Below are 10,577 nucleotides of genomic sequence, written 5' to 3'. Positions count from 1 at the left end.
TTCCATATCCAGTTTAAAAATGGAAGAAATCGGATAATAACCACGCCCACCTCCCCTACAAAAGTTATGTTGAAAATCACTAAAAGTGCGTTAACCGACTAACAAAAAACGTCAGAAACACCAAATTTTACGGAAGAAATTGCAGAAGGAAGCTGCACCCAGGCTTTTTTAAAAATTTAAAATGGGCGTGGCGACGCCCACTTATGGACCAAAAACCATATCTCAGGAACTACTAGACCGATTTCAATGAAATTCGGTATATAATATTTTCTTAACACCCTGATGACATGTACGAAATATGGGTGAAACCGGTTCACAACCACGCCTTCTTCCAATATAACGCTATTTTGAATTCCATCTGATGCCTTTTCTGTATAATACGAGTATATACATTAGGAACCAATGATGATAGCGGAATAAAACTTTACAAAAATACGGTATTTGAAAAATATGTAAATGACGTATAATGAAATCTCGATTATCACTTTATCATGCGAGAGTATAAAATGTTCGGTGACACCCGAACTTAGCCCTTCCTTACTTGTTTTAAATAGATTTAAGATTTTATTACTTATTGTTAGGCTTTAAGAAAAAGCAGATACAATAAATAAAATATTTAAAAAAAAAAAAAAAAAATTGAAGAAGTCGCACGATAGGGGGAGCCCCCTTGCCTGAAACCTCGTTTGGTATCGAACGGCTCGGAGAGGTCCTTCCCGATCCTGACGGAGCTTTCCGTGTTGCTCAACGTCAGTTTACACAGCCGTGTTAGTTTTGAGGGGATACCAAATTCAGACATCGCGGCATAGAGGCAGCTCCTTTTCGTGCTGTCGAAAGTAGCTTTGAAATCGACGATGAGGTAGTGTGTGTCGATTCTCCTCTCACTGGTCTTTTCCAAGATTTGCCGCATGGTGAATATCTGGTCGGCTGTAAATTTGCCAGGTCTAAAGCCACACTGATAAGGTCCAATCAGTTTGTTGACAGTGGGTTTTAATCTTTCACACAATTCCCTCGATAGAACCTTATACGCGATGTTGAGGAGGCTTTTCCCACGGTAATTGGCGCAGATTGTGGGGTCTTCTCCCTTTTTGTGGATTGGGCAGAGCCCACTTAAATTCTAATCGTTGGGCATGCTTTCGTCCGACCATATTTTGCAAAGAAGCTGATGCATGCTCCTTTTCAGTTCTTCGACACCGTGTTTGAATAGCTCGGCCGGTAATCCATCGGCCCCCGCCGCTTTGTTGTTCTTCAGGCGGATAATTGCAATTCGAACTTCTTCATGATCGGGCAATGGAACGTCTGCTCCATCGTCATCGATTGGGGAATCGGGTTCACCTTCTCCTGGCGTTGTACTTTCACTGCCATTCAGCAGGCTGGAGAAGTGTTCCCTCCATAATTTAAGTATGCTTTGGGCATCGGTGACTAGATCACCATTGGGGGTTCTACAAGAGTATGCTCCGGTCTTGAAACATTCTGTAAACCGCCGCATTTTTTCGTAGAATTTTCGAGCATTACCCGTGTCGGCCAGCTTATCAAGCTCTTCCTACTCACGCATTTCCGCCTCTTTCTTTTTCTGTCTGGAAATGCGTCTCGCTTCCCTCTTCAACTCTCGGTATCTATCCCATCCCGCACGTGTTGTGGTCGATCGTAACGTTACGAGGTAGGCAGCCTGTTTTATCTCCGCTGCGACACGGCACTCCTCGTCGTGCCAGCTGTTCTTTTGCATTTTCCGAAGACCAATGGTTTCGGAAGCAGCTCTGCGTAAAGAGTTTGAAATACCGTCCCACAGTTCCCTTATGCCGAGTTGTTGACGAGTCTCAGAGACCAGAAGTGCAAGCGGAGCAGAAAATCGTTCGGCTGTCTGTTGTGATTGCAGTTTCTCGACGTCGAACCTTCCTTGTGTTTGTTGACGTGCGCTTTTTGCTGCACAGAGGTGGGTGCGAATCTTGGCTGCAACAAGATAGTGGTTCGAGTCAATGTAAGACCCTCGGAGCGTACGCACGTCTAGAACACTGGAGACGTGTCTTCCGTCTATCACAACATGATGCACAAGAATTTCGTGCATTTAGCTGAATTTACCAAATTTGAGTAGGCAACAGTGCTCAAAAATGGCTGATTTTTGCTATTTTTAGACAGATGTCGCTTGAAGCCTGCTTCCTCCTTTGCGTTTACAGCGTCAGAGGTAAGCAGTTTTATATTGCTAATTAATTTTTAATATTTTTAGACAGCAGAAAATAAACAACGCACAGTTTGCTATCCATTTTTCCAATATTCTGAACTTTTTCACACACTTTTTTCGCATTTATATCAATTATTGCTTTTAATTTGACTCTATTATCTTTTAACTTAGTTAATAATAAACGAATTACATATATTGATTTCCAAAAATACCAAACTTTCTATTAGTAATTTATCTTAACCCTTAACCACCTGGCAGCGGTCATGGTGACCGCAATGACTTTTTGAATTTTAATTTCGTAGGAGTTCGTTATCGCGTGTTAGTGTGCGTTCGTGTACCTTTTCTGGTGGTGGTTTAGTGTCGCGTGTGCGCTCGTGAGTAAAAATATTTTGATAGCGGTCATGGTGACTGCGTGCAGGTAGTTATCTGATTATTGTGTGTTACGTTTATGTTTATTGTTTTAGAGTAAAAATGGATGTAAACATCGAAAATATTACGAGATGGTTAGATGAGGAGCTGTCGGATGTGAAGCAAACCTTGGATGAGAGTTACAGTGATATAGACCCTGAGGATTTGGAAGTTCCTGTGGTTTTAGATGACTGTGAATCTGATGACTGCCTGCAAGTGTCGTCTTCTGATGAGCAAAGTGCCGATGGACAGCCGGAGGGAGGTATATTTGAGGAATTTTCTTCAGAAGACGAGTTACCCTTGTCACAACTCCAGACTAGAAATCGGAACTATTTTGGAAAAAATCGTTTGCGGTGGTCTTCTGTGTCAATTGCTAGTCGTACTAGAACTTTGCGGCATAACATTGTATCGCAAGGACAAGGACTTAAATTGGCCTATCATGAAGTTCTCAATGATTCTACAACACCTCTTGACCTTTGGAGCATTTTATTTACAGATGAGATGCTGGAAAACATAGTGATACATACCAACGACAAAATAAGCCAGTTACCACCAAGATATAAAAACCAAGGCTGTGTTCATGATGTTGATCTCATAGAGTTAAAAGCATTTATTGGTTTTTTATTCTATACAGCTATTTTTAAAGACAATCGGGAACATTATACGTCGTGGTATAGTTCTGATGGCTCAGGAAGAGAAATATATCGTTGCATTCTAAGTAAAAATAAATTCGAGATTTTGATGAAAGCAATTCGTTTCGATGATGCAGAAACAAGAGCGCAACGGCGGGAGACTGACATTTCTGCTCCAATCGCCGAGCTATTCAGCTCTTTCATTCAAAATTGCCAAAAGGTTTACAGCATCGGAACCTGTGCCTGTATTGATGAGATGCTGATAGCTTTTCGAGGTCGGTGTCGTTTTAGGGTGTTTATGCCAAAGAAGCCTGCTAAATATGGCTTAAAAATTATGTGCCTTACAGATGCCCGAAATGGTTATTTACTCAATGCTTACATATATTTAGGTAAAGACTCGGTCGGGACCAATTTGACATCAGAACAAACTCGATTTTCAAAACCTACTCAAGCAGTTTTACGACTCATATCGCCAATTGAAGGGTCGAATAGAAACATCACTGCTGATAATTGGTTTTGTTCAGTTGAACTAGTCGATGGTTTGAAAGATAAAAAGTTATCTCTTGTGGGTACTTAAAAAAAAAATAAAACAGAAATTCCGCCAGAATTCAAACCAAATCGGCGACGAGAAATTGGAACCTCGCTTTTCGGTTTTACTAAAAATATTACTTTGGCATCTTTTGTGCCGAGAAAAAACCGTGCTGTAGTGTTAATTTCCAGCATGCACCATACAGCAAACGTAGACGATAATACAAAAAAGCCCGAAATAATATTATACTACAATGAAACTAAAATTGGCGTTGATTTATTGGATCAAAGGTGTGCGAACTATACCACGGCGCGACGAACGCAAAGATGGCCTTTGTGCATTTTTTTTCGTCTGTTAGATATATCAGCTTCCAATACTTATGTCATGAGCGTACAAAATCAGGCCAAGAAAACTAGAAGTAGATTTAAATTTATGAAGCAGCTAGCAGAAGATCTGACCATGCCACACATGAATCGTCGAGAAAATAACAAGCACACTCCTCGTGACATCAAAACTTTTATTCGCCGGATCTTGAAAATATAAGAAAAATTGCCTTCTGTTTCTGAAGCTGATCATCTTGAAAAACGTAAAACGTGTTCAACTTGTGATCCCAAGAAGAAACGAAAAACATTTCATTTGTGTTTTATATGTAAAAATCCAATCTGTGTGGAAAGCTCTAACAAAGTGTGCAAAAATTGTCGTGAAAAATTGTAAGAATTTACCCCCTGTAATTTTCTCGAAGTTTTGATTTTTTTTTTTACTTTTATTTTTTTATGTCATTAGAATATTATTATATTCTTTAAAGAAAGTCAGAATTTTATATAACATTTTGTTCCTATGTGGATAGATCTCAATATGTAAACTAGTATGTAATTTTAGTTAAAATGTGCCAGCAATTGTTCACATTTATGAGAAAAATATGTTTTGTTTTTGTTTCTTTTTCAGTTAAATAAATAATTTAATATATATTAAAGAGTTTTATTAATGTGTTCTTATAATAAAACCTTAAAATCCTAAGAAAGTTCAAGTGTATCCGATGCGGTCACTGTGACCGTGCTCAGGTGGTTACGTAACTGATATAGGGCTCAGGTGGTTAAGGGTTAATAATTTTTTACTTCACTTTTGTTTTTTAATAAATAAACAAATTTCACTAACAGCTGTATAAATGCACAAGTCTGTCATCATAAAATTTCAATGCGCATTAGCGTTGCTTAAGGCGCATTAATTTCGCTCGTCTGTCAGTGCTATTTGATTTCTAAAGAAAGAAATAGGGATTAAAGCGAAAAAGACAAATTTCAGCGAATGGCTCATATTTGTTTATTATCATATGGCAGTGCTCCATTTCCTTTTGAATTTGTTTAAATGTTTACAGTTCAATTAAATGAATTTGAAGTAAAAATGTGGATAAAGTGTGTTAAATGTAGTGAAATAGCTCATTGAAATATTTGAATTTTGGGAATTTTTGTACTTTAAAGTCGAATATCTCGTAAACTAAGCGTTTGCTTTATACATATGTATATGCCTACATATTTTTAAATGAAGAGGACTTTCTCTTTTCAACTGTACTTTCAGATCGCGTCGCTAAGAAATCGGAATTGTGCTCACTGATTATTAATTGGAAAAAATTGAACAAAAGTATTTTTGCACTATTTAATATTAGGCAAATGGGTAGAAAAAATTTATTACAAATCGAAGAAACATGCCCTTTAAATAGTTGAATTTATGAACTTTAAATGCAAATATCGGAAAAACTATAATACAGCGGTACCTGTAAATACACCCTAAATATTTATTTATTTATTTATCTTGATCTGGAGAACCTCCTCTATCCGACCATACCCATTTTATTCGCGAAATCCTGGGACGGTGTACTAAAGTCTTCCCGAAGTTCGTCTAACCGTATGTATTCATTTCGACCTTGGACTCGGGGGTGATGCTATTCTAAATCCCATCTCATTTTAATGTACATATGTATATCGAAAAAAATACGTTGCCTTTTTGAACAATTCAATTATCTCAAAGACAAGTCAGCGAAAATTGTATGTGTATACATACATATATTCTTAATCTGGAGAACGGGATGGCACAATTCCGATTTCTTTGGCGCCGCGATTTGAAGGTACCGTTGGAAAGAGGAAGTCCTCCTGATTAAAAAATATAGGTACCGCAAACGCTTAGTTTACGAGATATTCGACCTTAAAGTTCAAAAATTCCCAAAATTCGGACATTTCAACAAGCTATTTTACCACATTAAACACACTTTACTCACATTTTCCACTTCAAATTAATTAAATTAAACTATAAACTTTTAAATAAATCCACATTTTACACTTTTAACAGTTTTTTTAGGGAAGAAATCTTTATTTTAAAAAATGCATTTTGAGCATCATGTGTGTGCTAAGAATTACGACGAAATGGAGCGCTGCAATGTGATAATACTAAGGAAATTCGCTGAAATGCCCTTTTTCCCAAAAATTCCTCTATCCATTCATGTGGATATGTTCTTTATTTAATTTAATAAACAAATAAGTCACCTAATATTATTTTCACTTATTGTCACTTAATATACAAAAAAACCTATTATCAACAAGTAAGGAAGGGCTAAGTTCGGGTGTCACCGAACATTTTATACTCTCGCATGATAAAGTGATAATCGAGATACCGTTATTAGCAACTTTATTGCGAGAATATAAAAATGATGCCCTCTGAATTACATGAAAATATCTGAGAGAGTTACCGTTAGGTTAGGCACTGAATTCTTCGTGTTCGATATCAGGGACCTTGAAAAGTTATAGTCCGATCACGACAATTTTTCCACAAGGGATACCACAGCTCAAATAACGTATTTGTGTAAAGTTTTATTCCGCTATCATTGGTTCCTAATGTACTATATATTATACAGAGAAGGCATCAGATGGAATTCAAAATAGCGTTATATTGGAAGAAGGCGTGGCTGTGAACCGATTTCACCCATATTTCGTACATGTTATCAATGTGTTAAGAAAATATTATATACCGAATTTCATTGAAATTGGTCTAGTAGTTCCTGAGATATGGTTTTTGGTCGATAAGTGGGCGACGCCACGCCCATTTTCAATTTAAAAAAAAAAAGCCTGTGTGCAGCTTCCTTCTGCCATTTCTTCTGTAAAATTTAATGTTTCTGACGTTTTTTGTTAGTCGGTTAACGCACTTTTAGTGATTTTCAACATAACCTTTGTATGGGAGGTGGGCGTGTTTGTTATCCGATTTCCTCCATTTTTGAACTGTATATGGAAATGCCTGAAGGAAACGACTGTGTAGAGTTAGGTTGACATAACTATAGTAGTTTTCGAGATATGTACAAAAAACTTAGTGAGGGGCGGGGCCACGCCCACTTTTCCAAAAAAATTACGTCCAAATATGCCCCTTCCTAATGCGATCCTTTGTGCCAAACTTAACTTTAATATCTTTATTTATGGCTTAGTTATGACACTTTATAGGTTTTCGGCTTCCGCCATTTTGTGGGCGTGGCAGTGGGCCGATTTTGCACATCTTCGAACTTAACCTTCTTATGGAGCCAAGAAATACGTGTACCAAGTTTCATCATGATATCTCAATTTTTACTCAAGTTACAGCTTGCACGGACGGACGGACGGACAGACAGACATCCGGATTTCAACTCTACTCGTCACCCTGATCACTTTGGTATATATAACCCTATATCTGACTCTTTTAGTTTTAGGACTTACAAACAACCGTTATGTGAACAAAACTATAATACTCTCCTTAGCAACTTTGTTGCGAGAGTATAACAATAAATGGAAAGATCTGACAGATATAATAACCAAACCAAACTTTAACCATTTTATAACGAAAACTCAAATTTTGTTTCAATATCAGTGCAAGATAACCAAAAAATATAACCGCTTTATAACGAAACTCAATATATTTTTTTTATTTTAACGCAGAAAGAAGTACTATGCGAAAGTACTTCAGTCACTCCGGGTATTCGCTCGGCCAGAGTTATTTTTTTAGAGCGCGGCCGAAGGCCGCCAACGCAGAAAGGAGTACTATGCGAAAGTATTTCAGCCACCCCGGGTATTCGCTCGACCAGGGTTATTTTTTTAAAGCGCGGCCGAAGGCCGCCAACAAAGAAAGGAGTACTTCGCGAAAGTACTTCAGTCACATAAATTACGTATTATACAGATACATATGTAGAAAGTACTTCAGTCAGCCCGGGTATTCTCTCGACCAGGGTTATTTTTTTAAAGCGCGGCCGAAGGCCGCCAACGCAGAAAGGAGTACTACGCGAAAGTACTTCAGTCAGCCCGGGTATTCGCCCGAGCAGGGTTATTTTTTTAAAGCGCGGCCGAAGGCCGCCAACTCAGAAAGGAGTATTACGCGAAAGTACTTCAGTCAGCCCGGGTATTCGCTCGACCAGGGTTATTTTTTTAAAGCGCGGCCGAAGGCCGCCAACGCAAAAGGAGTACTACGCGAAAGTACTTCAGTCACCCCGGGTATTCGCTCGACCAGGGTTATTTTTTTAAAGCGCGGCCGAAGGCCGCCAACGCAGAAAGGAGTACTACGCGAAAGTACTTCAGTCACCCCGATATGATATAAATTTTACAATATTATTATAGATTTTTACTTATTTATTTTTATTAAACATAAATCGCATATTATACATATGTATAGTATATTTGTATACATATGTATATAAACAAAGAAAAATCGTTAAGAATCCTACAAATTTGGTGTTTGAGATGTGGCAACGCTCGTTTTCCTCATAATTGTAAACAATCTAGCCTTTGCAACAATGAGTGTTCTAAGTGATTTTTAAATTAATAAATTTAGGTAAAATATAGCAAAATAAAAGTGAAATGTGAACTTATTTGAATGTTTAGAGTGTATATTTAAATATACAGAGTGAAAACAGTGAAAAAATTTAGTGAAACATAGAGAAATACCATGTGTTATTAGTGCAAATTTTTGAACTTTTAATCGTGAATATTTTAAAAAATATAAGTTATTTTTATATTATTTTTGGATATTGCTTGGGTCGGCTTTAGTATACCATCCCACGATTTCAAATATAAAATGCTTATTTTAAGCAAATATCTAAAATATAATTAAAAAATAAATATGTAGAAATATTGTAGTGAATTGTAAGTGTATAAAAAGTGCATAATACGGAAGAAAAACTAACCATAATTCGAGAAATTGTAAAATTAAATTTGCAAAATTTTCAACTTTAAATGCAAATATCTCGAAAACTATAAGTTTGGGGCGGCAATAATTTTATATATTCTTAATCTGGAGCATCTGCACTATCCAACCATACCACTTTTAACCCTGAAATCGTGGGATGGTATACTAAAGTTTCCCCCATTTCTTCTCTGGAGAAGCTCCCCTATCCGCACATACCCCATTTATACGGAAATTCGTTTTTTTTTACCCTCCGCCAAAGTAATCGGAATCGTGCCCACGGGATGTTATATAAAAGTATTTCAAAACTTTTAATTGAAAGCCTAAAACTCTTAAAAATACATCATGGCTCCATAACCTATACTCTTATAATAACTTATATAACGTATTAATTACGCTAATCAATATCCAAGTCATGTTGTGTCCAGTACATGTTAAAGAATTACAAATAATATTCAAGCTACAAGCCAACAGTCAAACTATTACGGTATTAATATAAAGCACAACTTACATCCCTTTATTAACACATCGGTGCAACATCGATCTAATCGTTTTCCAAAATCATCCTCTGGAAAGCTGACTTTAGGAGCAACCATTTTAAAACAATTTCTAGTTTCGTATACAGAACACTTGTGTGTACATATATGGATGGTCAAGTAATAACATGGAAAGACTGAAGAATATATCTTCACGATAACGGGCATCTCGACAGGCAAAAATTTATTGTATACTAACTGTTTTGATGTGAGTATTGCCTGTGGAGACTCCATATTGCTTATGGAATACAATATATGGAATACTAATTAGTAGGCCATATATTGAAAGCAATGAACTTTCACTTCAGTAGTTTGATGGACATTTTTCTAAAAAATTAATATTTAGTTCAATATTGTTAATTTGTGGAAAAATTATACAAAATTGATTGGCGCATGAGCGAAGTCTTACATTTAATAAACTTATACAAGCATAAATCAATATATCATTGCTTATATTAAATTTATTATTTTAATTGGTTTACAAAATTCTGCTACAATATAACATATAGTCCGAAAATATTAAATTAATGGGTTGGGTTTAGTATCGCGCCGGTTAATTTTGACTCACTGTACCTAATAGTGCCCATACACGAGCACACAAGTGCGTTCGATCGGTATGAATTCGTTTGCCCATACACGACACACAAATCCATTTTGCGTTCGTTCTTCACAGAGTTAACATATGCGACAGGCAAGCGGAACATTTCTTGGAATTTATTTCTAATGTAGCATTTTTATCTATTTCATTGTATTTCGTTAATAAGTTATTCCAACTTTTATTTTTCTTACACTAAATATGTATGTATATGAATGAGCGTTTAGGCAAAAATCGAAAACTTTGAAGCGTGATTTCTCGGTTTTTAATTTTTACGATTATTCTTAATTGACGGGCAGGATAGGAAAAAAACTAAAAGTCGTATGGAATTAGGGCAAAGTTTATTATCATTGACATAAAATTATCTTATATTTAAACTAAAAAAAATATTAAGAAAAGTCAAGTTTTAACATATTTTTAAACAGCATAAAGTAAAATTCTTTTGATCAGAAGCCACTATTTATTCAATTTTTAATAAAATTTTAAATTTTACACATTTTTTTGGAATTTTCTTAGT

General features: G+C 36.3%; 1 long non-coding RNA gene across 1 annotated transcript in view; it reads right to left on the bottom strand.

Annotated features, from left to right (window-relative positions):
• Positions 1-9,664, bottom strand: part of LOC126764254 (uncharacterized) — a 43,625-nt gene extending 33,961 nt beyond the window's left edge. The window contains exon 1 of the long non-coding RNA XR_007667829.1: positions 9,441-9,664. This is a non-coding gene — a long non-coding RNA (uncharacterized LOC126764254). The remainder of the gene's footprint in view (positions 1-9,440) is intronic.
• Between the last annotated feature and the right edge of the window lie 913 nt (positions 9,665-10,577).

The sequence above is a fragment of the Bactrocera neohumeralis genome, unplaced genomic scaffold, assembly GCF_024586455.1.
Source record: "Bactrocera neohumeralis isolate Rockhampton unplaced genomic scaffold, APGP_CSIRO_Bneo_wtdbg2-racon-allhic-juicebox.fasta_v2 cluster09, whole genome shotgun sequence".
In the NCBI taxonomy this organism is placed as follows: Eukaryota; Metazoa; Arthropoda; class Insecta; order Diptera; family Tephritidae; genus Bactrocera; species Bactrocera neohumeralis.
The sequence above is the reverse complement of the archived record's forward strand: the minus strand, read 5'-3'. Positions and strand labels throughout refer to the sequence as shown.